Source organism: Schistocerca americana, chromosome 10 (assembly GCF_021461395.2).
Source record: "Schistocerca americana isolate TAMUIC-IGC-003095 chromosome 10, iqSchAmer2.1, whole genome shotgun sequence".
Taxonomy (NCBI): domain Eukaryota; kingdom Metazoa; phylum Arthropoda; class Insecta; order Orthoptera; family Acrididae; genus Schistocerca; species Schistocerca americana.
Genome location: NC_060128.1, coordinates 55134047 through 55161820, shown reverse-complemented (window position 1 = coordinate 55161820; position 27774 = coordinate 55134047). Strand labels below are relative to the sequence as shown.

Below are 27774 nucleotides of genomic sequence, written 5' to 3'. Positions count from 1 at the left end.
ATCACCTGATTCACCTCTATAGTAAATCGCATATGGCTGGATAGTTGCTTGACTGGGCTGGAGAGTTGCTTGACTGTTGTCCCAATGATATCCTTGGATGGCATCTTGAACTATAAATGCATAATTTTCAGAAAAGTCTAGTATTACTACAATTTCATCTTGTTTCAAATCATCATTACAAAACTGGAGATAAGCCGATTGTGCTGTTGCTGTGAAGGTGTGTGTGATCAGTTTGTCCGTTTTTTGACAACACATTTCAACAAAATCTTCCACTGTACTTTGCTTTGTTTGAAGACTTGGGCGATCCACGTGTGTCCATTGTTTATAAGAAGCAAGTTCATCATCATGCATAAGGAGATCACCATACAATTTGTTATTCATGTGTTCTGCAAGATTTGCCTTACCAGGACACTTTTCACACCTGTGTATCATGCACTGGTAGGCACTGAAGCCACACAGTAGCAGCTCCATTGCACCTTTGTAATCCAGACCAGAATCCTTTATAGCAGCAAACATCAGCTTAGCATTTTGATGGGTCTTACATACACAAACATTGTGTGTGCCCCTTGCACTTACAGGCACAACCCATTTTGGCCAAAGACTGAAAAAAGATGATAAAGCTACTTTGGTACTGGGATATTTTTCCTCGAATTCTACATATCGTTCTGAAAAGGTTGCATAGCAACAGTCTTTTTTGAATCTGTACACGTACATTTCCCATTTTCACCATCACGTAGTCTTTTTTTCCAGGCATTATTCGGCTGTAATCACTATTTTCATAAAACACTGACACTAGCACCTTTATTTCTGAACTCAATTGCTTACCCTGTGCTTGCTGAAGTTGTGGAAGCACTTCTTGGGTTGCTTTTATTTTCCTAGCTTGCTTTACCATATATGTAGAAACACTGAATTCCTTTGCAGTGTAGTCAATAGACCAGCTGGAAGGTGCAAGGGTAAGAATAGTTACTTTTTTCTGGCGTGTGGATATGGCACATTTTTCTTTCAAATCATGCACAATTTTGTCCAAATCAGAGCATTTCTGGCTGATTTCTGTTCCTTTGGAGCAGATAGTTCTTCTTCCTCTTCCACCATTAGTATGTCAGCTATTTTGTGTTTTAATTCCATTTGAGCTTCTTGTATTTTTCTTCTGTCTCTCTTCCCAACTTTGTGTGTCTTCAAACCAAGAGCAGTCACTGAAGTATTTAATTGCTCATCCGCTGTTATCAGAATATTCTTCAAATTTTAGCAGTGTAACACACCTGGAACATAACATTTGTCCTGGTTTCATGTTAAGTCCCATACACTGATTCACTTTCAATACTGATTTTATATCAATTTCTTTGAGGCTACACTTCACTGTCTTCTTATGAATCTGAAATGGATCAAAACAACTTCTTTGTAGGAAAGAACACTTATCCAGAAACACTTTCATATCATGATAACAAACACTAAAGTTTCTGAGAACTGTACTTCTTGTGCCCACAGGGTGTATCCCAGATCTCCATAGCAACAAATCTTGGTCAGATTCATCCAGATCATACAGTACAAAGCAAATACCACATTTTGTTCCATATGTTGTTTTATGACATTCAGATGCTTGTGCTCTACCAATACTGCAACTTTTTTGAACAAAAGCACCACTAGTACACTCTTCTGCCTCCATACTGACTTTCCATAACAGTACTGACCAGTCCGAACTATAATCCTAAAAACATGAGTAACCTGTAATTGTTACTTGTTTCCTTTGTTGTTCCTGCCTGACAATGACTCATTCTGTCCCTGAAAACTACCATTGTTTATCTTTCTGTTGTCTAATGGTTCCCAACAATTGCTTCAGCTTTATCTGAAACAAGCTGTCTACATCATCTCTATTACTTGCTAAATCGTGTTAAAAGAAACATAACCAAATACATCTCTGTTAACTTTTATTGTACACAAATGCCTTGCAATAACAAGTTGAAATTTTGCCACATATTATATTATGGTCTACTTATGCAGTGTTTGAAATTTGGCTTGGATATCACTTGTCCCTTTTGTGCTACCACACTTAGGAAATCCATGTTTTTCAGGTAATTTTTCAAATTTTTTTGCATGTAGCTCTGTTTATGTGCCTGATATGGGCAAGATAAGTTCTGTGTGTGTTTAGGCCACATCAAGCTTACCACAAAAAAATTTATACCCTTTTTGAGTGAATTATATTTGGCATAGAGGGCACCTACAATATGTACCTTTTAACGTATTACATTTTTTAAACCACATTTTGGAATTTTTTATTTTCCCACAGAAATATGTTGTTGGTGTTTTGATTCATAGAGTGCGTTCTCTAAGTGGATGTTACTGGATTGTAAAAATTTCACTGGACTGTGCGGAATAGTTCCAAAGTTATGAAGATGTGAAGTTGGGTCTGAAGATGGATTGCCAGGTGCGGGTTGCAATTTCCGCGTCACACCACCTTCTTCCACAAGCCATAATTCTGGAACTAATTGGCAGGGAAACTTAAAATTTTGTACGAGTGTTCCACACTTGGTAGCATCGGTGAGCTACATTTCAGCCAAATCTGAGACTATCAGCTGGAACATTTTCTCAAATTGGTTGAATTGACACGAAATGACCCCTGAGTAACTCGAAAAACTTCCAAAAAACAAATGTATTTGTTCACGACTCATCGTGATATATTTCAATTAATTATTCTGATGTAACTACAGAATCAAACTGCTTATAAACTTCACAACTTGCCTATGCATTACCAATGTAGTGGACATCATGGTAGCAATGCATTTGCATAACACCTACAGCATACATCGTATATATATGGGTTTCAGGCTTTACATCACTGTGACAGTTTTAGCAAAGTTCAAGGCACTCTTCCTGACATTTATGGAATGGATTCATTTTATATATTATGTCTTTTTATTCTGTAGTGCTATTGATGCACTAGTTAAATTCCATTTTAGGGTATAATGTAATTGGCACAGTTCATGTTTCATGTGGAAGATTAGTGTACTGACGAAAAATTACGTATATAAATGTGTTGGTATGGTCCATAGTGGCTTAACAATTACTGGTCCGTTCTAAAGTGAGAAAACCAGGACCTCATCATCCTAGGGGCAATGCTTGGTAGCTGTGCAACAGCAGGCATGTGTGGGTTTCTTAACCAATAACAGCTTCTTTACCAATAACAGCTTCTTTACACAGGATCCTAAGCCTGATGATACTTTTCTGCATTGTCAAAGAGGCCAAGGTTAGAAATCCATTCTATGCTTATGCTTACTTCGAGCTATTTGAATTTTTTTATAGGTTTCACTAATTTGCTGTAGATAGAATGTCATGAGAAAAACTTTACTGCCAACCAGATGTCACTAATGGGATTGATTGGAAGAAATCTTGATAAGACAGAAGCCAAAAAACTACACTTTTCAAATGTCATTGTCTCATATTATTATGAGTCACAAGAAAAAGAAACACTATTGTTTTTATTGGATTCCTTATTCCACTTCATTTTTACAGAGTTGCCAGTCGTACAGATGTCATAAAAAACTAAAAAGACTACTTTCTCTCTTTCCCTCTTTTTTCCTCATGCCCATTTCTTGGTCATCAAGATTTCAGGACTTTTCGTATGATCTTCCACAAAGAGTATTAAAACAGTGTAGAACATAATAGATGACGTCAGATTTAATTTGAGTACCGGCGGAAGATCGGCCCATTTCCAATGCCCCTCCACCTTGTCGACGTTTTTAGTCGATCTTATATGCTCACATTGCAAAACCAAATCTAGTCTTTAGATGGTTTAGAATATGGTCTTTCTAATGAAAGCGGTTTAAAAGAATCGTCAACTGTGGCCTCAATTTGTTAACTACTGGAACGCAGAAGGAGGATAAAATTCTATATTCTAAGATCTTGTACTGGTAAGTTAGGGAATGCAAACTCCATGTTTATCCCGCAAATACTTCCGGAAATGTAAAAAGCTAAACTTCTAATTTTTCGCACGCTTATTTTTCAGCCTACTCTGCTTCAAATTTTCCATATGAAAATTTCTTAGAAAATCTTTTTCATTATTTCCCTTACAATAGCGTAAAATTTTGTATATGATGGCCTTGTAAATATTGCGGGGGATATTGTATCTCAAAGTTGTCGAAAACACAGGTGCACTGTTGACAGCTGCGGTAAGGGGTCAAATAAACGACTATATCTCCGGAAGCAGTGAATTAGTGATCGTAAAACATTACCAATACATATTAGGAACATGTGCGAACGTTCCCACAAACTTCAGCAAAACTGGTGATGCCCATGCGGAAACTTTTTCCGAAATTACACCACTTGGCATGGAAATATCGTCATAAAGGTTCAATTTCAAGACGCAGACTTTTCCGTTTAAATCGGTGAATTTTCTTTTCTGCATTCCAAATTATCGACTGACTTAGAAAACAGTGTGCATCTGTTTTCACACGAATGTGGTAATTTGGACACATTTATCATAGTGATATAATAAAAATGATAGCACACGATGCTGTACCTCGAGAATGGTATGAAATTCAATATAACAAAATAACTGGAACAACGTGCAGGCACTTACCCATAACAGTACGCGTAATATCGACGATTAAACACAAGCGCCGAGGAATCAAAACAATATTACCGTCTTTACGGCTTCCTGCAGTCATAAACAACCGCCCGCGAACTCAAACATGTAAACAATACCGTCACGTGACTTCCCGCAGCGCCATTTTCGGACAGTGGAGAAAAACATCTCGAACAAAACAAGCACGATGGCGGAAAATTGAGTTATTCGAATTTATCTACCGATGGTATGCACAAACAACTAATTGTTCGAAAAACGTAATAAGTAGTCACTTTCTGTAACGTTATTAAAGTATTGTGGAATTAGTCATTCAAACCACGTAAACAGTAGTCCATCATAACAGAGACGAAAAAATCGAACAGAAGAAGCACATTTCAATTTATACATGCAGACATTTTCAAAAAAACCACCAGCGCCGTGAAGTTCATGGCAGAGGAGCTGTGAAGTGCATGACATTCAGATTGCGACGTATTTTAGGCTGTTCGTACGGTAATAAGACATAGTCACAGACACTATGTGAGCCCATGCTGGAGGCAGTTACCATAGCCCTAGATTACTCACTTTAAGCTATATCTTCAAGCTTTGTAAGTAGGCTTTTGGGAATAGTTGATCTCCTCACGAATGTATTTCATGATTTCCACAACACTTTCTAGTGGATCAAACAGACCTGCCACAATTCAGGTTACCTACCCTTCTTTGTATGTACCATATCTTATTCAATATCACTTACCGATACTTGCTGTAGGTCCCATACATTACGCAGTATCCTAAGATTAACCATAGGAGTGTTTTGTGAGCAATCTCTGGAGCAGGCTAACTGTCATTTTCCCAGTGTCATATCAATTAAACAAACCTTACCAAATGCTTCGACTGTGAATCATTCATTTCCTGTCATGAGGTGCTACTTTTATTTCTAAACATCTGAAGAAAATTGACAAACCATACCACTCTGAAATCTTACCAAGAGCTGCCTGAATATTTGTGCACCTTTTTTCAGATAGCACTTTTTTATAGAAAATAGCAAAGTTTCTGAGGGTACCATTAATATCAACTGCTACATCATTGATAAACATCAAGAACAGCAAGGATCCCAATACACTTTCCTTCATCATGCTGGAAGTCAGTTCTACGTCTTTCAATAGCTATCCACCTACTGGGAAATCCTGTTTCGGGTCACAAATTACACTCAATACCCATACAACTGTACTTTTCTTAATAAATGCTGATATGACAAATGAATCTGCATCTACATGACAGCCATGATAGATGGCTTTCAGGATGTCATGTGTCGGGTTCTACATTACTCATGTTGTTGGGGTCTATAGGCTACTGGTAGCATGGCAGAGGTTATACTATTTGTGATACCTCTCAAGCTCAGAAACATTCAATGATTCTCTAATTGACGGATGTCGATAATGTGGAAGCAGTGGTTGTGTGGATCGCTTTTGCTATTTTTTGTGTAGATGGAAGTAACCTGTGCTTTCTTCCACCAGCCTTTTTCTTCGAGGTTATATCTACATATCTATGTAGAATCTGACATAAATTCCACTGGGCCATGCAGCCTTGTACAGTTTCAGTGATTTCAAGTATTTCCCAGTGCTGCTGATATTTGTATTTATCTAACACAATTTTGCACTGCTACTCGCCATATAGTGGAGATGCTGAGTCGCAGATAGGCACAACAAAAAGACTCACAATTATAGCTTTCAGCCATTAAGGCCTTTGTCAACAACAACACACACACACACACACACACACATATATATATATATATATATATATATATATATATATATATATATATATATATATATCCTTGTGTCTGTATATGTGTGGATGGATATGTGTGTGTGTGCGAGTGTATAGCCGTCCTTTTTTCCCCCTAAGGTAAGTCTTTCCGCTCCCGGGATTGGAATGACTCCTTACCCTCTCCCTTAAAACCCACATCCTTTCGTCTTTCCCTCTCCTTCCCTCTTTCCTGATGAGGCAACAGTTTGTTGCGAAAGCTTGAATTTTGTGTGTATGTTTGTGTTTGTTTGTGTGTCTGTCGACCTGCCAGCACTTTCATTTGGTAAGTCACTACATCTTTGTTTTTAGATATATTTTTCCTACGTGGAATGTTTCCCTCTATTATAACTATATATATATCTAAAAACAAAGATGATGTGACTTACCAAATGAAAGTGCTGGCAGGTCGACAGACACACAAACAAACACAAACATACACACAAAATTCAAGCTTTCGCAACAAACTGTTGCCTCATCAGGAAAGAGGGAAGGAGAGGGGAAGACAAAAGGAAGTGGGTTTTAAAGGAGAGGGTAAGGAGTCATTCCAATCCCGGGAGCGGAAAGACTTACCTTAGGGGGAAAAAAGGACAGGTATACACTCGCACACACACACATATCCATCCACACATACAGACACAAGCAGACATATTTAAAGACAAAGAGTTTGGGCAGAGATGTCAGTCGAGGCAGAAGTGTAGAGGCAAAGAAGTTGTTGAAAGACAGGTGAGGTATGAGTGGCGGCAACTTGAAATTAGCGGAGATTGAGGCCTGGCGGATGACGAGAAGAGAGGATATACTGAAGGGCAAGTTCCCATCTCTGGAGTTCGGATAGGTTGGTGTTGGTGGGAAGTATCCAGATAACTCGGACGGTGTAACACTGTGCCAAGATGTGCTGGCCGTGCACCAAGGCATGTTTAGCCACAGGGTGATCCTCATTACCAACAAACACTGTCTGCCTGTGTCCATTCATGCGAATGGACAGTTTGTTGCTGGTCATTCCCACATAGAATGCGTCACAGTGTAGGCAGGTCAGTTGGTAAATCACGTGGGTGCTTTCACACGTGGCTCTGCCTTTGATCGTGTACACCTTCCGGGTTACAGGACTGGAGTAGGTGGTGGTGGGAGGGTGCATGGGACAGGTTTTGCATCGGGGGCGGTTACAAGGATAGGAGCCAGAGGGTAGGGAAGGTGGTTTGGGGATTTCATAGGGATGAACTAACAGGTTACGAAGGTTAGGTGGACGGCGGAAAGACACTCTTGGCGGAGTGGGGAGGATTTCATGAAGGATGGATCTCATTTCAGGGCAGGATTTGAGGAAGTCGTATCCCTGCTGGAGAGCCACATTCAGAGTCTGGTCCAGTCCCGGAAAGTATCCTGTCACAAGTGGGGCACTTTTGTGGTTCTTCTGTGGGGGATTCTGGGTTTGAGGGGACGAGGAAGTGGCTCTGGTTATTTGCTTCTGTACCAGGTCGGGAGGGTAGTTGCGGGATGCGAAAGCTGTTTTCAGGTTGTTGGTGTAATGATTCAGGGATTCCGGACTGGAGCAGATTCGTTTGCCACGAAGACCTAGGCTGTAGGGAAGGGACTGTTTGATGTGGAATGGGTGGCAGCTGTCATAATGGAGGTACTGTTGCTTGTTGGTGGGTTTGATGTGGACGGACATGTGAAGTTGGCCATTGGACAGGTGGAGGTCAACGTCAAGGAAAGTGGCATGGGATTTGGAGTAGGACCAGGTGAAACTGATGGAACCAAAGGAGTTGAGGTTGGAGAGGAAATTCTGGAGTTCTTCTTCACTGTGAGTCCAGATCATGAAGATGTCATCAATAAATCTGTACCAAACTTTGGGTTGGCAGACTTGGGTAACCAAGAAGGCTTCCTCTAAGCGACCCATGAATAGGTTGGCGTACGAGGGGGCCATCCTGGTACCCATGGCTGTTCCCTTTAATTGTTGGTATGTCTGGCCTTCAAAAGTGAAGAAGTTGTGGGTCAGGATGAAGCTGGCTAAGGTGATGAGGAAAGAGGTGTGGGGTGTCGGTGGGGTCAGGAGGTTGATGGAGTCAGGTGGAAGGTTTTGCAGGGGGCCTAAGGTTCTGAGGATTCCTTGAAGCTCCGCCTGGACATCGGGAATGGGGTTACCTTGGCAAACTTTGTATGTGGTGTTGTCTGAAAGCTGACGCAGTCCCTCAGCCACATACTCCCCACGATCAAGTACCACGGTCGTGGAACCCTTGTCCGCCGGAAGAATGACGATGGATCGGTCAGCCTTCAGATCACGATCACGGATTGCCCCTACACATCAACGCAGCCAATGAACACACCCGTCAACTCCTATCCTTAATAAAAGTCCTTAATCTTTCCTCTCCCACATCCACACCGGCTGTTCAGAGCATCCTCCTACAGGCCAACCGTAAATTAGAACAGCATGCCACCCTCCACCTCAAAAAACTATCCAATCTCCTGGTTTCCCACCTCCGGAAAGGCAACTCACTCACCCTTCACAACCTTTCCAGCAAACCTCAACCTCCTCTCATTGCACACAAACCCAGTCTCTCCCATCTACTCAATCTCCCACTTCCAGCTCCACTCCCTCCATAACCTCAAAATTCCGATCAACACAATCTGGAACCACAACACCCTAATTCAGTAGTTAACCTTTCCTCCAAACCTCTCTCCCAATCCGAAACCTCTGTCCTATCCAAAGGCCTCACCTTCAGCCCCACTCCCAGATTCAACCAAACAGCCCTCGTCGAAGATTTACTGTCCTACACTCGTACTCTCTGCTGGAAGTATCACTTTGCCACAAAGAAAAATGATCCTAATCCTACTCCTAATGATCCGACTCCTCAAGACACCATCCAAATTGAACCCTGCCTGGAACAGTTCCGTCCTCCGTCACAGCGGGACCCACCTCCTCTTCCTCAAAATCACCCTCTCCAAACCTTCCAGGAATTTCTGACTTCCAGCCTTGCATCTCAATCCTTCTTAAAAAACCTTAATCCTACACCCAACATCACCACTGCTTGCCCAGGCTATCCGTGATCTGAAGGCTGACCAATCCATCGTCATTCTTCCGGCGGACAAGGGTTCCACGACCGTGGTACTTGATCGTCGGGAGTATGTGGCTGAGGGACTGCGTCAGCTTTCAGACAACACCACATACAAAGTTTGCCAAGGTAACCCCATTCCCGATGTCCAGGCGGAGCTTCAAGGATCCTCAGAACCTTAGGCCCCCTGCAAAACCTTTCACCTGACTCCATCAACCTCCTGACCCCACCGACACCCTGCACCCCTACCTTCTACCTTCTTCCTAAAATCCACAAACCCAATCATCCTGGCCGCCCCATTGTAGCTGGTTACCAAGCCCCCACAGAACGTATCTCTGCCTACGTAGATCAACACCTTCAACCCATTACATGCAGTCTCCCATCCTTCATCAAGGACACCAACCACTTCCTTGAACGCCTGGAATCCTTACCCAATCTGTTACCCCCGGAAACCATCCTTGTAACCATTGCTGCCACGTCCTTATACACAAATATTCCGCACGTCCAGGGCCTCGCTGCGATGGAGCATTTCCTTTCACGCCGATCACCTGCCACCCTACCTAAAACCTCTTTCCTCATCACCTTAGCCAGCTTCATCCTGACCCACAACTTCTTCACTTTTGAAGGCCAGACTTACCAACAATTAAAGGGAACAGCCATGGGTACCAGAATGGCCCCCTCGTACGCCAACCTATTCATGGGTCGCTTAGAGGAAGCCTTCTTGGTTACCCAAGTCTGCCAACCCAAAGTTTGGTACAGATTTATTGATGACATCTTCATGATCTGGACTCACAGTGAAGAAGAACTCCAGAATTTCCTCTCCAACCTCAACTCCTTTGGTTCCATCAGTTTCACCTGGTCCTACTCCAAATCCCATGCCACTTTCCTTGACGTTGACCTCCACCTGTCCAATGGCCAACTTCACATGTCCGTCCACATCAAACCCACCAACAAGCAACAGTACCTCCATTATGACAGCTGCCACCCATTCCACATCAAACGGTCCCTTCCCTACAGCCTAGGTCTTCGTGGCAAACGAATCTGCTCCAGTCCGGAATCCCTGAATCATTACACCAACAACCTGAAAACAGCTTTTGCATCCCGCAACTACCCTCCCGACCTGGTACAGAAGCAAATAACCAGAGCCACTTCCTCGTCCCCTCAAACCCAGAATCCCCCACAGAAGAACCACAAAAGTGCCCCACTTGTGACAGGATACTTTCCAGGACTGGACCAGACTCTGAATGTGGCTCTCCAGCAGGGATACGACTTCCTCAAATCCTGCCCTGAAATGAGATCCATCCTTCATGAAATCCTCCCCACTCCGCCAAGAGTGTCTTTCCGCCGTCCACCTAACCTTCGTAACCTGTTAGTTCATCCCTATGAAATCCCCAAACCACCTTCCCTACCCTCTGGCTCCTATCCTTGTAACCGCCCCCGATGCAAAACCTGTCCCATGCACCCTCCCACCACCACCTACTCCAGTCCTGTAACCCGAAAGGTGTACACGATCAAAGGCAGAGCCACGTGTGAAAGCACCCACGTGATTTACCAACTGACCTGCCTACACTGTGACACATTCTATGTGGGAATGACCAGCAACAAACTGTCCATTCGCATGAATGGACACAGGCAGACAGTGTTTGTTGGTAATGAGGATCACCCTGTGGCTAAACATGCCTTGGTGCACGGCCAGCACATCTTGGCACAGTGTTACACCGTCCGGGTTATCTGGATACTTCCCACCAACACCAACCTATCCGAACTCCGGAGATGGGAACTTGCCCTTCAGTATATCCTCTCTTCTCGTCATCCGCCAGGCCTCAATCTCCGCTAATTTCAAGTTGCCGCCACTCATACCTCACCTGTCTTTCAACAACTTCTTTGCCTCTACACTTCTGCCTCGACTGACATCTCTGCCCAAACTCTTTGTCTTTAAATATGTCTGCTTGTGTCTGTATGTGTGGATGGATATGTGTGTGTGTGTGTGCGAGTGTATACCTGTCCTTTTTTCCCCCTAAGGTAAGTCTTTCCGCTCCCGGGATTGGAATGACTCCTTACCCTCTCCTTTAAAACCCACTTCCTTTCGTCTTCCCCTCTCCTTCCCTCTTTCCTGATGAGGCAACAGTTTGTTGCGAAAGCTTGAATTTTGTGTGTATGTTTGTGTTTGTTTGTGTGTCTATCGACCTGCCAGCGCTTTTGTTCGGTAAGTCACCTCATCTTTGTTTTTATATATAATTTTTCCTACGTGGAATGTTTCCTTCCATTATATATATATATATATATATATAGACACACACACACACTCTCTCTCTCTCTCTCTTTTTCTCTCTCTCTACTGCAGTCTCAGGCAACAGAAACAAACAACACTGCAAGCAGCAGCATCAGTGCATGATGGGAGTGGCGACTGGGTGGGGGTAAGGAGGAGGCTAGGGCAGGGAAGGGAATGGGGAGGGATAGTATGGTGGGGGTGGCGGACAGTGAAGTGCCGCAGTTTAGATGGAGGGCAAGGGAGAGGTGGGGAGGGGGGTGGGGGGTGAGGGGAGCAGCGGAAAAGGAGAGAAATAAAAATACTGGGTGTGGTGGTGGAATGAGAGCTGTGTAGTGCTGGAATGGAAACAGGGAGGGGCTCAATGGGTGAGGACAGTGACTAACGAAGGTTGAGGCCAGGAGGATTATTGGAACTTAAGATGTATTGTGCACATGCACGATTCAGAAAAGCTATTGGGCGTGATTTTTCACATGTATTTGAGTGTCTTTTTTGCATAATTTTTCCTACATTATTTACATAATTTTTTGCATTGTCTCCTCAAACATCTCCGTCAATACAGAAAAGTTTCCTTATCCCTAGCCAGATCCCAGTCCCACATTCTGTTTCTGCATTGTTGCTTGGCTCATGGAATTCTCCTAATGGGCTTACCATCAAATTACCCGTCTCTGGCTGCCACCCTTCCTTCCACAATGACCTCCACCTGTTCAGATTCTGCCAATCCTTAGCCCTCACCAATATAGTCCTGCAAAACCATATCAACTGAGCCCAAACCTCCTTGTAGTATCTTCTCTCCATCTGCAAAATTCTCCTGCTATGTAATCCCAAATTCCTGGAACCCATAACACACTTTGAAACTTTTGCCCTCCAGGAACTTGAGCAACATGCACAACGCCACCTCAGAAAGCTCTCCATCTCGCTCACTTCCCACTCCCGCCTTGGAGTACGACTGTCCACCACCTCTAAAACAACTTCCAAACCTGCTTCACGTCCCCTCATAGCTGGCAAATTCTGTCTTGCAGACCTGCTACACCTACCCCAGCCTCCAAAACTCCCTCCCAACACCACACAGAACCCAAACAGACCTGCAACACAGTCATGAACCTTTCCTCCAGAAGCCTCAGTCCCAGAGAAATATCAGTCCTTTCCAAAGGCCTAACCTTTTTCCCCACTCCCAAATTAAATTGTTACTTGTTAAAGACCTTCTCTCTGTCTCCCGGTCCCTACGGTGGAAACACTTTTTCGCCACCAACCCTACTAATCGAACTCAACCAGAGACCAATATTGAACCTTGCCTAACTCAGTTCACTCCTCTATCCGATCGGGGTCTACCCCCACTGCCCCCAAACCACCCACTGTTAGCTTACCAGAATTTCTTAACCTCAAACTTTGCCTCATCATCATTCCCCAAATCCCTCGACATGCAAACTAACCTTTCATCTGCAGAAAGAACTGCAGTCAAAGATGGCTACATCAGTACCTCCATCCATATCAGACCTACTAACCACCAGCAATACCTCCACTTCGACAGCTGCCACTCGTTCCGTACCGAGAATTCCCTTCCGTACAGCCTAGCCACCTGTGGCCGTCGGATCTGCAGTGACGAGCAGTCCCTCTCAAAGTATACTGAAGGTCTCACTGAAGCCTTCACTGACAGTAATTATCCTCCCAACCTTGGACAAAAACAAATCTTCCTTGCCTTATCTTTCCAGTCTCCCACCACCTCCCAAAGTCCCACTGTCCGGGCACAAGAAGCATTCCCCTCATAACACAGTACCACCCAGGACCGGAGCAACCAAATTTCATTCTCCGCTAGGGTTTCGATTACCTCTTGTCGTGCCCTGAAATGAGAAATATCCTGCCCACTATCCTTTCTACTGTTCCCACAGTGGTATTCTGCCGTTCACCAAACCTACACAATATACTCGTCCATCCGTACACAACCCCTGTTCCCAGTCCCTTACCTCAGGGCTCGTACCTGTAATAGCCCTAGATGCAAGACACGTCCCATACATCGTCCCACCACCACCTACTCCAGTCTTGTCACTAGTGTCACCTATCCCACCAAAGGCAGGGCTACCTGTGAAACCAGTCGTGTGGTCTACAAGCAAAGCTGCAACCACTGTGCCGCATTCTCCATAGGCACGACAACCGACAAGGTGGCTGTCCGCACGAACGGCCACCGAGAAACTGTGGCCGAGAAACGAGTGGACCACCCTGTTGCCGAACACGCTGCTAAACGTGATACCCTTCATTTCGCTGACTGCTTCACAGCCTGTGCCGTACGGATCCTTCCCACCGACACCAGCTTTTCTGAATTAAGCAGGTGGGAACCTTCCCTGCAATACATCCTACGTTCCCGCAACCCTCCTGGCCTCAATCTTCATCAGTCACTGTCCTCTCCCATCCAGCTTCCTCCCATTCCGGCACTACACAGCTGTCATTCCACCACCACATCCAGTCTTTTTACTTCTCTCCTTTTCCACTGCTTTCCCCCCACCCCCTTCTCCACTTCTCCCCTGCCCTCTGTCTAAGCTGCAGCACTTCACTGTCTGCCACCCCCACCATACTATCCGTCCCCCTCCCCGCCCCAGCCTCCTCCTTTCCCCATCCAGTATCCACTCCTATCGTGCACTGGTGCTGCCGGTGCGTGTGTCTATTGTCGACAAAGGCCTTAATGGCCAAAAGCTATAACTGTGCGAGTCTTTTTGTTCCGCCTATCTGCGACTCGGCATCTCCGCTATATGGTGAGAAGCTACTTTCCTTCTCATAATATTGTTACATTCCAACCTGGATTTTCCATTGTTTACTTTTGCACTGGTGTGAGAATTAAATTGGGGCGCTACTCCCGGATGGTACTTCATACAGGTACATTAAAAACAGAGTACACCATTTACGCTTTTGCTTTGCCGTCCTCAATTTCAATTTCTGCCTTATCTGCGAGTGTCAGGACAGCAATAGTGCTGCTGACAGACTTCACAGATGACTACAGCATGTTTTTGTCGTGTGAGAGGTATTTTGACAAACCTGTGCTGCAGTAATCATTGAAGGCTTTTGGACAGTCAAGTAAGTGTCTTTCAACATTTCTCTTTCTCTTTGTTTTGCACCTCGAAATCGCTCCTCCAAGTTGTGGTCCCGTTATGCAGTGCCACTCGTAGCTATATTGAACTTCTTCACCGTCTACAGGAAAGCGCCGTGATAATGGAAGGTTACGATATGTTTGTTACCTACTAACTATGAAATCACATAACCACTTCTTTTCAAAATCCTTCTCTATTTAACAGTCCCCATAATATTTTCAACACATCAATTAAACACTCACATTTAAACTCTCAATTCCCAAAATCACTGACAGACATTTTAGTACCCCAAAATTAAGAAATAATTAATTCCATACAATCTTTTTTTGTTTTTGCAACAACAGCCACTGTCATCCTGACCTCTTCTTCTTTGGCATCCACGGCATCTTTAAGTGCGATGTCCCAAAGTGTAAACAGAAACCTTCCCAGCAGTACAGTAGTCCGTCCCTTGTGCCTATACTGTGCTTACATTTGCACTTCGTATCTGCTCCTAAATAAAAGATGTGTGCACAGTATGCGGTCTTTCCACTACTACTACTACTACTACTACTACTACTACTACTCCGGCACCGTAAATTAAGATTTCTACACGAGTATATGAATCGTCAGAATAAGATTGGAATAATTACTGTGTGCACAGAGGCATTCAAACAATCATTCTTCCTGTGCCCCATATTTGAATGGAACAGGAAGAAACCCTAATAACTGGTACAATGGGACGTACTCTGCCACGAACCTCACAGTCATTCACAGAGTATAGATGTGGATGTAGATGTAGATGTATCTTTCATTGGCATAGTAGAAAGTAAGTGGGACCTCTAATAGCAACACGTACCGTACGACCTAGTAGTCACTGTACATCGTGAAGGGTTCCCCCCAACTCTGTCAGTTACTTGATCGACTATTTTTTTCAGATTTGAACAACAGCTCCTTTATAAAATCGTGCTCAGAGTTAAATGTTTCGGGTTATCCTCGAAATATGACATTATTGCGTGTTTGCGTACAATACTGAACTTGTAAATCTTTCAGCTTATTTCAGTCGACCTCTGTACTTTGGTAATGATTGTTTCTACAGTCACTGATGCCTGCTTCAGTGTGGACATCCTCAAACAGGGCAGATGTATTTGTTGCTACTGTACCCAATATGTGACATCAGTAGTGTGCTTCCAAATTATCTGTGTGAAGCAATTTTCAGAGAAAGTTTTGCAGGATGTCTTGTCACTCCTACCAGTTCTGTTTGAGTCTTCAAACTGGTCCGATGCAGACTGCCACAAATTCCTCTCCTGTGCTGACCTGTTTATCTCAGAGTAACACTTGCAACCTACCTCCTCAGTTACCTGCCAGATGCATTCCAACCTCTGTCTTCCTCTACAGTGTTTACTCTCTACAGCTTTCTGTAGTAGCGTGGAAGTTATTCCCAGTAGTCTTAACAGAAGTCCTATCATCCCGTCTCTTCTTCTCGTTAGTCTTTTCCGTACATTCCTTTCCTTGTTGATTCTGCAGACAATCTCCTTAATCCTAATTTTCAACAGTGTTCTGTAGAACCACATCTCAAATGTTTCAATTCTCTTCTATTCTGGTTTCCCTACAGTCCTTATTTCAGGCTAGCATACAAAACTGTGCTTCAAACTTGCATTCTCAGAAGTTTCTTCCTCAAATTAAGGACTGTGTTTGATACTAGTCGACTTCTTTTGGCCCAGAATGCCCTTTTTGATAAATGGTAGCTTCCTTTCTGTGTCCTCCTTGCTCTCTCCATCACGGTTTATTTTGTTTCCCAGATACCAGAATCCCTTAACTTAATCTACTTCATGGTCCGCAATACTGATATTAAATTTCTTGCTGTTCTCATTGCTTCTGCTTCTCATTACTTTCATCTTTCTCCAGCTCATTCTCAGATCTCATTCTGTACTTATTAGATTGTTCGGTCCATTCAACAGATCCTCTAATTCTTCTTCACTTTCATCAAGAACAGCAATGTTGTCAGCAAATCTTATCACCGATATCCTTTCGATTTGCATTTTAATCCCACTCTTGAACTTTTCTTTTATTTCCGTCATTCCTTTTTAGATGTGTAGGTTGGACAGTAGGAGCAAAAAACTACATCTCTCTCCTACACCCTTTTTAATCTGAGCGCTTCGTTCTCGGTGTTCCAGTCTTATTTTTCTCTCCCAGTTCTTACATGTGTCTTTTTGTACCCTTCCTTTCCTGCAGCTTATCCCAGTTCTTCTCAGAATTTCAAATATCTTCCACCATTTTACATTGTCCAATGCTCTTTCCATGTCAACAAATCTATAAACATATCACACGTTCTGCGGATACACATTAGGTGTCTTCAATGCGACGGTTTCCGTAATCTCCGGGCATCGTCGTGCCGTCAATCACTGCTAATTCTTTTGCCTTTTAGAGGCAGTTTCCCACCCCAAAGACAAGAGAGGCCCCGATTCTCAGTCCGTTCCTCTGCCCTCTTCGACGAGGCCGTCGGCAGAACGGTGGCGACTTCTCGTGCCGGAAGTCTTCTCCCGCCACCGCTTCTGATTTTCTATTTGAACTTTAAGCAGTGGCAAGGATCGAACGTGGTACCCCGGATGTTTTGCTAGTCATAGGCCGATAAGAGGTTCAAAACTATAATTCTTACAATTAATTGTAGACGATCGAGTTCTCCTCCAATGATGACAAAATTGTGGGAAAACTACACTACCCGACACAAAGGTGACGCACCGAGAAGCAGAGGAGGAAATGAAAAGAAACTTCACAAGTTGAAAGGGTACGTGATGTTATTTCAGTGATTGCAATATCGAGTCAAATTTACAGGGTACACGGCAGTACGAGCCCACTCGTCAGTGAGATGCTGCACCCCCTCTGGCTGGACACCGGCACTTTTTCGGTTAGGAAGGGCATCAGAAAGCTGTCGTATCCTCTCCCGAGGCAAGCTGGCCCACAACTGTCGTAACCTTTCGCCGACACCCCAGATGCTGACACCGAGATGGAGCTGACGTGCCCGCTTGTCCTACCCACGTTCTTTTTGAGTCGTCAGTCTTCTGACCGGTTTAATGCGGCCCGCCATAAATTCCTCTCCTGTACCGACCTCTTCATCTCAGAGTAGTACTTGCAACCTACATCCTCAATTATTTGCTGGATGCGTTCCAATCTTTGTCTTCCTCTACAGTTTCTGCCCTCTACAACTGGTTCTAGTACCACGGAAGTTATTGCCTGACGTCTTAACAGATGTTCTATCGTCCCGTCCCTTCTCCTCGTCAGTGTTTTCCAAGTACTCCTTTCCTCTCCACTTCTGCGGAGAACCTCCTCGTTCCTTACCTTATCGGTCCACCTAATTTCGACATTCTTCTGTAGCATGACACGTCAAATGCTTCGATTCTCTTCTGGTCCGGATTTCCCACAGTCCGTGTTTCACTACCTTACAATGCATGCTCCAAACGTACATTCTCAGAAATTTCTACCTCAAACTAAGGCCTGTGTTCGATACTAGTAGGCTTCTCTCAGCCAGGAATGCTCTTTTCACCAGTGACAGTCTGGTTTGATGTCCTCCTTACTCCGTCAGTCATTGGTTATTTTGCTGCCTAGGTAGTAGAATTTCTTAACTTTGTCTATTTTGTGACCATCCTGATGATAAGTTCCTCGCTGTTCTCATTTCTGCTACTTCTCATTACTTTTGTCTTTCTTCAATTTGCACTAAATCCATGTTCTGTACTTATTAGATGCTTTATTCCACACAGCAGATCGTGTAATTCTTCTTCACTTTCACTCGGGATAGCAACATCGTCAGCAAATCGTAACGTCGATGTCCTTTCTCCTCGAATTTTAATTCCACTCCGAAACTTTTCTTTTATTTCCGTCAATGTTTCTTCGATGTAAGGTAGAACATTAGGGATGAAGGACTACATCCATATCTTACACCATTTTTAATCGGAACACTTCCTTCTCAGTCTTCCACTCTTATTGTTCCTGCTCGACTCTCGTACACTTCGTATATTACCCGTCTCTCCCTAAAGCTTACCCCTCTTTTCCTCAGAATTAGAACATCTCACACTGTCTCGACATTGTCAGACACCTTTTCCAGGGCGACAGATCCTACAAACGTGTCTCGATTTTTCTTTAGCCTTGCTTCCGATATCAATCACAATGTCAGAGTTGCCTCTCTATAGCCCCTGCCTTTCCTAAAGCCAAAATGATCACCATCTAACACATACTCAATTTTCTTTTCCCTTCTTCTGTATGTTATTCTCATCAGCATCTCAGATGCACGAGCTGTTAAGTCGACCGTACAATAACATTACAGGGGCCAAACATTAGGATCTCGCCGGCCATGGAAGTACCTCAGTATCTTGGAGACAGTTCGTAGAGAAACGTGCCGTGTGTGGACGAGTGCTGCCGAGGCGAAGAATAGCACAGTCGCATAAGAGGTAACACGTGAGGAAACGGGACGTCCGTAACCTACCGTCGTGTCATCGGAGTTCTCTCGATGGTGCCATTCGTCACCAGATCACACTTTCCTATCCGGCAGTTTTTGTTACAGTATTAACGACAGTGGTAATTCCCTAGTGTGGCTGCTGGTAGTCTCTGACCGGTGGTGCAGTACGACAGAATTTTACGGGGAGTTCGTTACTCATTCTCGGGTGGCAGGCATACACGCCAGTGGGTTACACTGTGTTTTGTGTACAATAACGCAATCACTCCTCGTGACGGTCAGACTAGTTATCGAAATAGAGACCCACAACGAGACCCCTTTCAAATTCTTTCCGGTGCCGAGACTGCCGTCCCGTACGAACGTGCGGCGTCTCCGTGTCCTTCACAGTGACCACTCGATGTCTGACACGTCCCTCGCATACCCTACGAGGCCTGCTAATGCACTAATTACAGTTGACACTAACACACTCCCCGGTGAACTGAACTCGTAATCTTTTACGTACCTGCCAATGGTGTGTAAATTTTGAAGCTACACGGAACCCCCTACAACACCTTCTGGGCACTTCACAATTTTTGCCGGCAGTGGATACTAGCGACTCTCCGGAAAATAGAGAATACTGAAAATGAAGTGTTAAACAAAATTAAAAGCAAAATGTAAACAATCAAATTTTTTCACAGAAATATAGCCGACACAGAAAAGCGAAAGATATGATGGACAAAAATCACAAAAAATTCCCAAAGACTAAAAGATAAGAGAAACTCAAAGAGAAATGTAAGGGCACGAATGGAAAAAGGTGATGATCAAACTAAAATAGATTTTTCATTTAAAAAAAAAGTGTCGCTGCCAAGCTCGTAGTTCGGTCTATCGTATTTTCGTGTTGCCATTATTTCTGAGACAGAGATGGCAAATCTACCAGTAATTTTCATACACTAGTGTCAGAACCCATCTGATAACTGTGGTATTGTCCGAAGAACACAGTGCCACACCCCAGTCTGCAACACGCACCAATACCGTAGACATGAGTGACGTCTCACTGCATTCTGCAGCAACGAGTGGAAGAGGCTAAAGGAGACACATCCTCTCCCTGAGCACTAAAGTAACCTCACGCAGAGGTCAATGTAGAGCTGAGCGTGTGAGTACTCTGCCCCGGTTCGTGACCGGAGGACTAAACAGTTATTCGAGTGTCAGGTGGAAATGCACATTTGTAAATGTTGGACACTGTTCTTCACGAGAACAGTTTGTTAATTAGTGCATCGCGTATTGCTTTAATAGTCAGTGAAAGCTGAAGCACGCCTGTGGCAAAGAATTGTAGCAAGCTGAGTAAATCTTTTTATCCATTCGTGTAATAAAGTGAACTAATATTTGTCGTAGTTCAGGTGAGCCGTCGCCCAGAGCAATCAGAGAACCCACAGTTATGGCCAGACAAATGCAGCGTTGTCTGGTCATAACAATAACCACATTCAGATTGACGAGTCTACCAAACCGTAGGTCACCGAGAATCTGTAGATGTGGCAGAGCCGTTCTCTGCACAAAATCCTTTCTCTAGAAGTGCTCGTCCAGCAAAGTGTGCACACGAGCTTCCACAGGCGAGAGGAACTAACAGAGGTGAAGCTAAGAAGTTAGGTCACGATTCGTGTTTGGACAGACCGGTCAGTAAGTGCATTATCTGCAAAAGACAACATTCCAACTATAAATTCCGGTCTAGTATACAGTTTTCATCTGCCGCAGAATTTTGTCGATCGAGTCGTCCTTCCACTTCTAGCTAATTGTTATGTTACGTGAACCCCGATTTTCTTTTCTGAAGTCTTCCTGTACAATTTCCATTCCTAGACCACCCGGTCTCCGATATCCTTCTCGTCGTTGCGGTGTCCCGTCAGAATACCGGTCCGATGCAGTTCTCGACCCTACAGTAGTTCTGTGGCACGGCTACCGTGGAGTGCCGGAGGCAAAATGTCTGCGAGTCGAGCAATTCGAACTCCCGAATCTCCACGCGTACTGCAGCAGTGCCGAGAACTTGGCGAGTAGACTGTCACGGGGCGACGTCAATCTCCAAACTCGGCTAGCACCGGCATACGCCGGTCGAGACTGTGTTCTGCTTCCACGGCCCGGTCAGAAAGATGTAGTACTCCACACGCCGAGGGCTTGAGCTCACGCTGCGGCAGCAGAAGGCAGTTGACATTGCCAGCCCGGGACCGGTGAAGTTCACCAGAGCCACTGCTGCCATCCATTCTGCCACTGCCGCTCTTCAGCTGAGACGTTGTGCCCGTGGGGGCTGGTCTCTGCCAGCTCAGAGTGTTGTAACTGCACCATTGTTTCAGTGACTGTAGCTAGTAATGTCAAGTTTTTCTTATTCGTACTCAGCAGACTTAGTTTTCACAATGAGTGTGCTCCGTAGTGGCTTCTCAGAACTGAACTTTCATTTTACCACTCGTACCATCCAGCAAGGGACTCGATTGTTCGTTTTCCAGTTACTGACATTTTGTACAACTGCATATTTTACTGCAGTGTTCGACGATAGCTCTTCTTGTCACAGTAAATTTTCTGAAGAAGTATTTAATTTCTACAGTGTTACCTGATTAGTTTTGGAAGGCACATCGAGAACCCTTTATAATTTTTTTTTTTTTTATTTTATTTTATTTTATTTTATTTTTTTTTTTTTTTTTTCCGTCGTTAATACTTGGTGAAAGGGTCGGAACTGTGCGCATCGACGTGATGGTGTCGATAAAATATTTTTCCAGTTTAGACTGCGCGTATCAGTTATGTCGGACATAATAAGTAGAGTTGAGGCCTCTTCGTACCTGCGTAACCACTGCGACCAGCACTTGTTTCGAACTGCTTACTGTATTTTGCCTTCCACTTGCGCCATAAATTTCTTTTCTCCCCAATTCAATTCTGCACACCTTATAAGTCTGCCCAGTTAATACTTACTGCATTTCAGAAGCTTCCATTCTCTTCCTGCCTGAACTTTCTAACACTTAAATTTATGCCAAATGTTAACAGATTTCTCTTTTACATACGCACTTTTCTTGGTCTTGTTAGTCTTCATTTTATTCCTCTCTACATCAACACACACAGCCACCGTCTCTGGCTGCCAAGGTCGAACTGCGACCAACTGCGTACGGTGGTAGAAGCAATCTGGGTAGCTGGGCTGAGGAGGAGGCTGGGGTGTGGAGGGGGAGGGATAGCAGGGTAGGAATGGGGGAAGGTAGAGTGCTGCTTGTGGGAGCATAAGGGACAAGGTGGGGATAGTGTCGCAAGTTCCATGACCTAGTAGATAATGTCGGATGATGCTGTAGTATACAGAGAAGTTGCAGCATTAGAAAATTGTAGCGAAATGCAGGAAGATCTGCAGCGGATAGGCACTTGGTGCAGGGAGTGGCAACTGTCCCTTAACATAGACAAATGTAATGTATTGCGAATACATAGAAAGAAGGATCCTTTATTGTATGATTATATGATAGCGGAACAAACACTGGTAGCAGTTACTTCTGTAAAATATCTGGGAGTATGCGTGCGGAACGATTTGAAGTGGAATGATCATATAAAATTAATTGTTGGTAAGGCGGGTACCAGGTTGAGATTCATTGGGAGGGTGCTTACAAAATGTAGTCCATCAACAAAGGAGGTGGCTTACAAAACACTCGTTCGACCTATACTTGAGTATTGCTCATCAGTGTGGGATCCGTACCAGGTCGGGTTGACAGAGAAGAGAAGATCCAAAGAAGAGCGGCGCGTTTCGTCACAGGATTATTTGGCAAGCGTGATAGCGTTACGGAGATGTTTAGAAAACTCGAGTGGCAGACACTGCAAGAGAGGCGCTCTGCATCGCGGTGTAGCTTGCTGTCCAGGTTTCGAGAGGGTGTGTTTCTGGATGAGGTATCGAGTATATTGCTTCCCCCTACTTATACCTCCCGAGGAGATCACGAATGTAAAATTAGTGAGATTCGAGCGCGCACGGAGGCTTTCAGACAGTCGTTCTTCCCGCGAACCGTACGCGACTGGAACAGGAAAGGGAGGTAATGACAGTGGCACGTAAAGTACCCTCCGCCACACACCGTTGGGTGGCTTGCGGAGTATAAATGTAGATGTAGACGTAGAGGGTAGGGCAGCTAGGTGCAGTCAGGAGGTTAGATGGAGGTTGGGAGGGGGGGGGGGGGGAGGTGAGTAGGAGAGAAGTGAAACGATTGTGGGTGCATTGGTGGAATAGAAGGTTTGTAGTGCTACAGTGGGAACAGGGCAGAGGACAGGTGGGTGAATGGCAGTGACTAATAAAGGTTGACGCCAGGAGGTTATGGGAATGTAAGAGTTCCCACATGCACAATTCTCAAAATCTGGTGTTGGCAGGAAGGATCCAGATGGCACGGGCTCTGAAGTAATAACTGGAATGAAGAATGTCATGCTGGGCAGTGTGCTCAGCATCTGGGTGGTCCAGTTGTTTCTCAGCCACAGTTTGTCGGTGGCTGTTTGTGCCCACGTAGAATGCAGCACAGTGGTTGCAGCTTAGCGTGCAGATCGTACGATTCATTTCATAGGTAGCCCTGCCTTTGATGGGATAGGTAGTGGTGGGAGTATGTATGAGACAGCTCTCACCTCTAGTCTATTACAGGGATATGAGAATTGAGACAAGGGATCGGGAGTAGGGATTGCATAGGGACAGACAACGATATTGTGTAGGTTTCATGGGTGGCGGAATACTGCTGTGGGAGAGGTGGAGAGGATAGTGGGTACGACATTCCTCACTGCAGGGCACGACGACACGTAGTCAAAATCCTGGTGGAGAATATGATTCGGCTGCTCCAGTCCTGGGTGGTACTGAGTCACAAGTGGAATGCTCCTTTATGGCCGGACGGCGATTTACTTAGCTGCTCAAATAGCATAACCCATTTACTACATGTAGTGCCTCATTTATATATCTGCATCTACATCTATGTCCACATCTACATACATACACTGCAAACCACCATATGGTGCATGGCACCGGGTACATTGTACCATTACTTCTCATTTTCTTTCCTCTTCCACTCACAAATACAGCAAGGAGTAAAACCCGCCCATACAAGCCCTGATATCTCATATCCTGTCTTAGTGATCCTCATACAAAATATACATTGGCAGCTGCAGAATCAGTCTCCAGTCAGCCACAAATACTGGTTCTATGAATTTCTGCAGTGCCTCAGAGAAAGAGCATCATCTTCCACCCAGGGATTCTCATTTGAGTTCATGAAGCACCTCCATAATATTTGGATGTTCATCGAAATTACCAGTAAGAAATCTGTCAGCCCACCTCTGAATTGCTTCGACGTCTTTCTGTAATATGGTCTGGTGGGGATACCAAAAACTCAAACAGTACTCAAGAATGGGTTGCACAAGTGTTCTGTACTAGAGATGGGGAAACTCGTACATCCTTGGGAACTAGTTCACTGGCGATTGCTCTTTTTTGGGAACCATTCATTTTTACTCGTTCATCGTTCATTTGTGCTTGGTATACGTTTCTTATGAAAAATTGAAAATTAGTAGCTTAGGTGACTGAAGATGGAAGGCACCAACAGGGGGCATTTGCTCCCACCTGGAGTACAGAGTTTTTGTTCATAACAGAATTATCGAACACTTGTGATTTTTGTGATTGCGCAAAACCTCTCGTTTATGCAACTGTAGCATTATGTGGCTGATCACAGTGAAATAATATAAGATGAAACATGAAAAACCAGCCCTCAGTACAGACTGCTCATCAATTATGCACGATTTGTTGAAAGCTACGAGCAGAATAGATAAACACGTAATAATTAGGCAGTGAAGAAATAACAAATAAGCTAATGCAAACAACAATTTTGAAACAATAGATGACAATTGGTGAGCGACAATGAGCAGTCTAGTACTTGGAGCCAATTTTTCACGCGCCATCCTGTACCACTGAAATAATACATATTGTAGGAATTATCATATTCTCTTTACAAAATGTAACACCAGACACTCAATTAATTATGGAGCATGGGCTTCATTCGGTTGTAAGTCAGTCTGCCTTCCATAACAATGAACATGCCCTTTTACCTCGAATAAAAAAAAGACGGAAAATGGTCACTTCTGTGTGCCGTGCCGACTTCCTTTGCACATGTAATAACAAAATAATACTGCCTTTTTACAAGTATTTCTTCTGCTCTTTATCAAAATAGTCAAGTAAGCTGAATTACCGTTTTGTTATCTGAAAAAATGTGTGTATTACGTACCACGTAATTTTTATGTAATTTACATAATTACAAAATGCATTTTAATTAGCGGTCATAGACGCTGGATAGAAATGAAAAGAACCTTAAGTTCAGAGTTCAAAAAAGGTTTGAAACAGATCTAGAATGGGCATGCACAGTGAGTGAAATGAACAACTGAACACTGAACTAACTAGGGGCAGTCGCCAGTGGAACTGCGATGAGTGGCCACATGAAGAAGGACGAGTCCGGCCGAGCGAGACTGAGACAGACGGGAATGAGACTGAGGCTGGAATAAGACTGAGGCTGGAATGAGACTGGCCGACGTGCCGTTGCGGTAAAGAGACCAACTGTTTCCCGTTCCCCAGAACTATAAGTAGAAAGCCATGACCGAAGTGAACTATGAAAGACCGTTCCTTAGAATTTGTTCTTCGCATCTTCCGTTCATCTTGGTGAACCGTTCCTTTGGATGCTTTAGTTTGTGAATGACCCATCTCTATTCTATACACTTTCCCAAACTTCTTCCAGTAAAACAAAGTCAGTCCTTCGCCTTCTCTTATACCGACACTTTGTGTTCATTCCATTTCGTATCACTTTGCAACATTATGCCTAGATATTTAATTGAAATGACTGTGTCAGGTTGCACCCTACTAACGCTGTATTCAAATATTATGGGATTGTTTTTCCTACTCATCTTCAAACTTACATTTTTCTACACTTAGAGCAAGCTTCCATTCGTCATAGGAACTAGAATTTTGTCTAAGTCATCTCGAATACACCTACAGTCACTCACTGATGATATGTTCCCATACACCACAGCATCATCAGCAAACAGCCATTAATTGCAGCTCAATCTGTCTGTCAGGTCGTTTACGAATGGAATCTTTATTGTCACATGACGTGTTATGTGCAGTAGTTTGTTTAAAACACTGGTGACTCGTCAGTGAATAATTCTATGCCTGCCTACCTAAGTATACCTTAAAACAACATACATTAAAATAAAGCATATGGATGCTCTCAGAATCACATTACAACATAAAAAAATAATTACATGTTAGATTTCTTCCTGATTCTTAAAATTTCCACAGTGCTTTAAAATCATTCTTTTTTGGTATTTTTCATGTATGTTTCACTAGTGTATAAATATGGTAATACTTCATAAGAGCACATCCTTCCATAGAAGTAGTATATATGTATACAACTAGATATTTGTATAATGGAAGGAAACATTCCACGTGGGAAAAATTATATATAAAAACAAAGATGAGGTGACTTACCGAACAAAAGCGCTGGCAGGTCGATAGACGACAAACAAACACAAACATACACACACCTGCCAGCGCTTTTATATACAACTAGATATTTGCATACATAGTTTACATGATGCATAGTTTAAACATATGGACACATATAAAAAGAACATATGCCTTCATTAAAAGGGAACATAAGCATATACATAATGTAGAGAAAAAAAAAGAAAAAAAACAGGAAAATAAAACAAATGTAATGTCTCTTACTTGTCTTCCTTGTTTATAAAATCATCCAAACTGTACTAGCATTTGCTTTTTGAATATTTTTCAATGTTTACACCTGTGGGTTCTAGCTTTCAATCCTTGAGCTTTGAACGCATTTTATTGTTAAGCTTTAAAGCCATGTAATATGGAGTATTTTCAAATAATATTAGTCTGTGGCAAGGTAACATTTAATCTTGTTTCATAAGCATGTTTAAATGAATTTCCCTCGGAAAGATGTGGGTTCTTTTTAACTCAAAGAGAAGTGTTTCATATATAAACATAGAAGGAATTGTCAGTAAGTCAAGGCTTGCAAATAAAGGTTTTCATGGTTGTCTGTTGTTTGTTTCAGCCACAGCTCTGATAATTTTTTCCTGTAGCTTTAACAACCTGAGGAGGCTTCCTTTTTCAACCCCCCGAAAAAATTATGCCATATCTTACTATTGATATAAAATATATGTCGTGCACAATTTTCCTAATAGCTAAGTCAGTTACTTTATTTGGAACCCTTATTGCATAAACAAAACTATTTATTTGCTTCAGTAAGGAATCGCATGATCAGTCCATGCAAGTTTTTGTTTATGGCAACTCCCAGAAATTTAACAGAATCTGCAGTCATGAGTTCTCTGCCTTCATAACTCTACTGTGTTGCATATTCAACAGTTTGTTTGGTCCTGGCATGTGCAATTTGTGTTTTTGTTATGTTTAGTTTCAAGTGTTACTTTTTATCCAGTTTTCTAGTTCTTGAAGAGTCTGTTTCGTTTTCTGTGCTGATTCTTCAGTGTGTTTTCAGCAGACTACTGCTGTTGAGTCATCTGCACACAGAATCGTATCTGATGTTACCTTACCTGGCATGTCATCTACATAATGTAGAAAT

At 43.4% G+C, this 27774-nt stretch overlaps 1 protein-coding gene across 3 annotated transcripts in view; it reads right to left on the bottom strand.

The window, feature by feature from the left end:
- LOC124552526 overlaps positions 1-27774 on the bottom strand; it is a 199714-nt gene that overhangs the window by 140058 nt on the left and 31882 nt on the right. Inside the window, exon 1 of one of the 3 annotated variants that reach the window (XM_047126839.1) lies at positions 4574-4707. The exons of the other annotated variants lie outside the window; for them this stretch is intronic. The gene's annotated coding sequence lies outside the window, so the exon portion shown is untranslated. Of the gene's footprint in view, positions 1-4573; positions 4708-27774 lie in introns of those variants that run through there. 3 annotated transcript variants of the gene reach the window in all.